Here is a 6,063-nt window from a genome sequence, read left to right as displayed (position 1 = left end):
GGGGAGGGGGAGCGAACAGCTGCGTGGTGTTTAGCTGCCGGCCGGGTTAAACCATGACACACCTTTTACCCTAACATAATAATTCTGTGAAGGCATTAATGCTTGATTTAGAACTGAATACGTTGCCCCATAGCAATAAGAAATTTCACTTCCATTCCTCCCCTAGCTTCATTATAACCAGTGGAGGATCCGCTAGGGTAGATTCCCCAGGTCCCCGTTATTCCTGTTGAAATCAGGGGTTGATTACCCTAGGAAAAGGCTAGTCAATTTGTCCTCCAAAGCCAGGTCCAAACCGTTTTGTTTTATTTATTTATTTATTTATTTATTTATTTATTTATTTATTTATTTTCATTACATTTCAGAGTTGGTCCAAAAATTCCATAGGGCTTTCTTTTAGACCTTGTTGGAAGCATATTCTCAATTCCCAATTCATCCAGGTTTTAGTATTTACTTAACCGTTCATGATTTTCAGGATGATTCGGGTCTTAGTGGGGGTCGGTCAGGGGAATGCAATTGTCCACAGTTCCCTGAACGGTCCCATCAGCAATCTGAGCTCGCACATGAACTCAGGTTGTTTTAAGAGTGTACCTCTTTTCTGTTTCTGTGACAACTCTCTCGGACCGATCATGGTCCCTTTGCCCTAAAGGGCTAACACCCATGATTTTAAGATCTCTGCCTCGGGCAGAGGCAGAACTATTAACATTCCTACATTCTCTTTCCCTGCTCATTCAACTTCAAACACCTTTAACACTTTCAACAACCCTTTTAACACTTCCTTTATCTTTCTCCAGCCTGTACTTCTCTAATGCCAACATCAAAGGTTCAGTCAGGGGCCAACTTAATTCCCTACCTTTTCCCACCAAGATGCTGAAACATCAGTATACAACATTTCATCCTGTTCTGCTTCTCAAAAAACAACATTAACTGTAGCAAAATATTATAGTTTAAAGTTCCATTTAGGGGCCACTTTTCTCCACATTCCAGCTTATAAAGCGGCCACCACTGATTACGATATTTTATCAATGTTTTCCTGTTCACACTTCCACCGGCAGATCCTCCAATATCCTTCCAGTGACTTAAAACACATCCTAACACACTTTTCTTTAAAATTTCACTGCTTGTTTGCCCCCCCAGTTTCCAGTTTACACTTTCAGAATACACATGTTACTTACAAAAGCGTATCACAAAACGTATCACTCACAAAAATACGGGCACGCAATATCTTTCAGTAGCGATGCCACAAAACTACTATTACCAGCAATATTGCCAAAATCACAGTAACAATAGTCAGAGTCAAATTCCACATGCGATAAGTCAGAAAACCGAACTGTGTAACACCGTAACGATATCTTTCTTATAACAATGCCACGAACCTACTATTACCACCAGGAAAATAGCCAAAATCGCAGTAACAATAACCAGAGTTAAATACCATACTCCATGAGTCAGAAAACCGAAATAGACAACACAATTCCAGATGGACCTTAAAGCGAGCTCCTTCCTTAAGGTCCCCAAACATGTACTTATGGTGATAACCACAAAGTATATACCAAACACTGCCTCGCAGAAGATCACCTTCTGACTTACAGACAGTTCCAGATGACCGGTCTACCAGAAAACCAAACCAGAATAAAGAATATACTCACTTACAATGATGGGGTCCTTGTCTGCCTCCGCAGTGATCCGGTGAGTCGAGGCGTCCCTCCGGGAAATCCCGGGGGTACCCTAGGGAGTCCTGTTCCCAGCAGGTCCTGCAGTCCGGCAGAGAGGTTGTCCCATCTGGGTCGCCAAATTGATTCAAAGATCGAAGCCGAAATTCCTTTAAGTGGTATATTCTTTATTGCAGCGCTGGATGCACGGGGGATCTCTCCACCTATCGTGCATACCCAAAGCAGAAAGCAGTCTTGAATTTATACAATCAATCTATCAATATTCTACAAGCACCTATACATATGCATTACCTATCCCCGCCTTCCCTCGCTTCTCATGCTAATTAGCCTTTTGGCACCTTGCGCCTGCGCAGAGCCTTCCAAGAATTGTGGGCAGGGGTCTTTGGGACGTGGGCAGGGGTCTTTGGGAGGAAGACCCCGAGTCTTCCTCACAGTGTACTTTTCACCTTTGGTCAGGAATCTGCTGAATTGGCATGTTTCTTAATTGCAAGAGCTGGTTGTTGCCAATTCTCCCGTTTGTTGTATCTTTATAATGAATTCCAATGTCCAGTTTCGAGATTTATAGTCCTTACATTCGTTTCTCTGTCCGCCTGCCGCTTCCTTATCATGAGTTCCAGTGTCTTGTTTCGAGATATACAGTCCTTGTCTGGGGATTGTCCTTGCCTCCCCAATACCTCCTTAATCAATCCCCCCTTTTCTTTTCCCATGCAAATTCTTTTGCATCAGATACTTTCTTTATTTACAGTAACACAACAAAGCAGGCATCTAAACAACATGCACACAAATATTCCTAACACTACTAATACGATTAGAGCAATGAATACTTGTTTCAACCATTGGAAATTGGGCAACCAGGAGGTTAACTTATTCCATAGTTCACTAAAACTCCATGAAAGATCATCTTTACTGATCTCATGTAGGATCCTGGTCTGCTTCCATATTTCTTCCAGGTCGGTAGAGATCCTTCCACTCTGATCTACATACATACAACAACTTGTGTTTATTACTGTACAGACTCCCCCTTGAGTGGCCAGTAACAAGTCTAGGGCCATCCGATTTTGGAATACTACCTGTGATAAACTAGATATCTCTTCTTGTTGAGCCTTTATAGCATCCAGAATTTTGTTTTCTAACTTCTCTATAATTGCAGAAATATTAACTATTGCCTTTTCCAATTCACTCACTCCTAACCATGGGATAAACCATCGCACAAAACTATGAAAAGGGGTGTGTCTCTCTACCAATGGATTGTTAATTTTTCATCTGATTCTCCGGATATGATTTCTCAAGTAACCTCGAGGCACTACATCATGTACTGTCATACTGGGGACTACCGCTCCAAGAGTGCAAGTTCCCTTCCAATTCTCAGGCAAGACCTTACGGGCTGTATCATTGCATAGCCAATACCACCCTTTTCCTTCTGGAACCGTCCAGCTGGTTGAATTTGCCCAGCCGCTAGTCGTACTAATATCAATTGTTCAATTACAAGATGTCTGATTTCCCACATAAGTAGTATCCGTATTCATACAATGCTGTTTTCCTATACCCTTAGGCGGGTTACACCTTTGTACACACACATAATAGGATTCTAACGGCAAGAAGCTACTCACTTCTAGTTCCAAAACTGCTTAATATTTTCGACCCCAAGATGTGTTTTCCCACAAATTAGTCCAAGATAAGTTTGCAGGCAAGGGAATCCCAATTAACGATACACCCTTATTCCCATGCTGTGGCAGATGGGTGCATACCCAACAGTTCGTCTTATTAGTTACTTGAGAAATTGTTTGTATTAAGGTCAGGTGTAAGTTCTCATCCCAAGTTGCCCACCCCAAATCCGAGAACCGCACCCCTGCAATCATTAGGATCTGGAAAACCGTAATTTTGTTGGTCCAATTGGAGTGGTGGTCCATATCCTCGCCGGGGCCTTCTTCACCCTTGAATTGTGGATCCAAGCTGCTTGCTTCTTAATCTTAATGGCGGTGTGTGTTGTCAGTAATACTTGGTGTGGTCCCATCCACTTTCCTTCCATTTTTCCTGCACGGGTTGTCCTGAAAAAGTCTTTATATATATATAATCCCCGAGCTTAAAGGGGTAGATTGGTTGATCCAACCCTCTAGCCCTGGTCCCTAAAACAAATGTATGTACTTTATTTAATTGTTTCTGAAGTTCAGTTATATAAGCATATAAATATTCTGATCCTAACTGCGTTAGGTCCTCTCCACTAAATAGAAATTGCTATGGCCTTCCATATAAGATTTTGAAGGGACTCAAATTTCCTTTTATTCTAGGTTTAACTCTAATTCCAAGTAATGCTAAAGGGAGGGATTGAGGCCATGACAAATTAGCTTCTTATCCAATTTTAGCTATTTATTGTTTAATTAAATGGTTCATTTTTTCTACCTGTCCACTTGCCTGTGGTCTATAAGGAGTATGCAGTTGCCAATCTATCTTTAGAATCTTACTTATCTGGTCTACCACTTGTGCACAAAAATGTGAAACTCTATCAGAAGACATTGCTACTAGAATCCCAAAGCATGGTATTATTTCATTTAACAAGACTTTAACCACTTCTCTTGCTTTGGTTGTTCGACAGGGAAAGGCTTCAGGCCTTCCTGAAAACGTGTCAGTCAGAACCAGTAAATAATGATACCCCCCTTTTCTAGGGAGTTCTGAAAAATCAATTTGCCACTGTTGCCCCGAATAATTTCCTTTACCGATTATTCCAAATTTTATTCTATTCTTGGTATTGGGGTTATTGTGTAAGCAAATGCTACATTGTTGAGTTACTTGTTTTATCATATCGTCCCACTAATGTCTGACTCAGGCTCTTATGCAGTGTGCCAGCTCCCCAATGCGTTTTATTGTGTTCTGTAAGAACTATGGGCCATGTCAAACTAGAGGGTATTACTATGGGGTTATCTTTTAAATATACTCATCCATCTGGTTTCATTTTACCTTTCAAATCTTCAATTAATTTTAAGTCTTCTTTTGTATAATTTGGATATAGTTTGGATTTTACCGTCTGGTATCAAAGACAATGCCTTCACCTCAGTTATTTCAGCTGCCTGCTTAGCCTCTGCCAATCGATTTTCCAATTTCAAAATCGGTGTTCCCCTTTTGGTGTCCCTGACAATGCATGATAGCTACCTTTTCTGGTTGTTTTACAGCCTCTAACAATTTTAAAATTTCTTCAGCATACTTTGTGTTTTCACTGAGCGGTCAGCAATCCATGTTCTTTCCAAATTGCTCCATGAGCATGTACCACGCCGAATGTATATTTAGAATCTGTCCAAATATTTACCCTTTTTCCCGCTGCCAGTTCCAATGCTCTCGTGAGAGCAACTATCTCCGCCTTTTGAGCTGATGTTCCAGGGGGTAAAGGCTTAGACTCGATTACCTGCTGAGTAGTTGTTATAGCATATCCAGCTTTACGTTGTCTTTGCGTAACAAAACTGCTCCCATCCGTGAACCAAGTTTCTTCCGCGTCTTCCATGGGCTCCTCCTTAAGGTCTGGTCGGCTGGAATACACAGTCTCTAGAGTTTCTAAACAATCGTGAATCACAGCTTGTGCCGGAGCATCACTAAGAAAAGAGGCTAGATTCACAATATGAATTATCACAATCTCCACGTCGTCCTGTTCTACCAATATTGCTTGATATTTCAAAATCATCAATTCTTGTTTAAGTTGTTTAAAGACTTTTTGTGCTTCTCCAGTCCAGACTAACTTTGACTGGTTAATCTTTATCAATTCACATAGAGGCTTTACCAATAGTCCATAATTATAAATCCAAAGGCGACACCAACCTGTCATTCCTAAAAAGCTTTGTAGCTCCTTTACCATTTGAGGTTCTGGAGTCCGGCAAATGACTTCCTTATGTTCAGTTCCTAGTTCTCGTTGTCCTTCCGAAATGTCAAATCCCAGATAGGTCACACTTTGTTGAGCCAGCTGGACTTTCTGTCAAGAGACTTGATATCCATTTAAACCCAGAAAATTAAGACGACTTATAGTCCATTGAATCCAACTCCCTTTAGTCTCGGTAGCTATTAAGAGATCATCTACATATTGTAACAAAGCACCTTCAGTGTCCGGAGGTATCCATGTTTCGAGTTCCCTTGCTAATTGGTTTCCAAAAATAGTGGGGCTATTCTTGAATCCTTGAGGTAGTAATGTCCACGTAAGCTGCGTCTTTCTGCCTGAATCGGGATTTTCCCATTCAAAGGCGAATAGGTTTTGGCTTTCTGTGGCTAAGCCTAGGCAGAAGAAGGCATCTTTTAAATCCAGTACGGTAAACCAGACTTGACTATTCTTTAATTTAGTCAGCAAAGTATAAGGGTTTGCCACTACTGGATGTATATCCTCAGTGATTTTATTTATGGCCCTCAAATCCTGAAC

The sequence above is a fragment of the Aythya ferina genome (assembly GCF_964211825.1).
Source record: "Aythya ferina genome assembly, contig: HAP1_SCAFFOLD_241, whole genome shotgun sequence".
Classification (NCBI taxonomy): Eukaryota; Metazoa; Chordata; class Aves; order Anseriformes; family Anatidae; genus Aythya; species Aythya ferina.
This window is presented reverse-complemented; position numbering follows the sequence as displayed.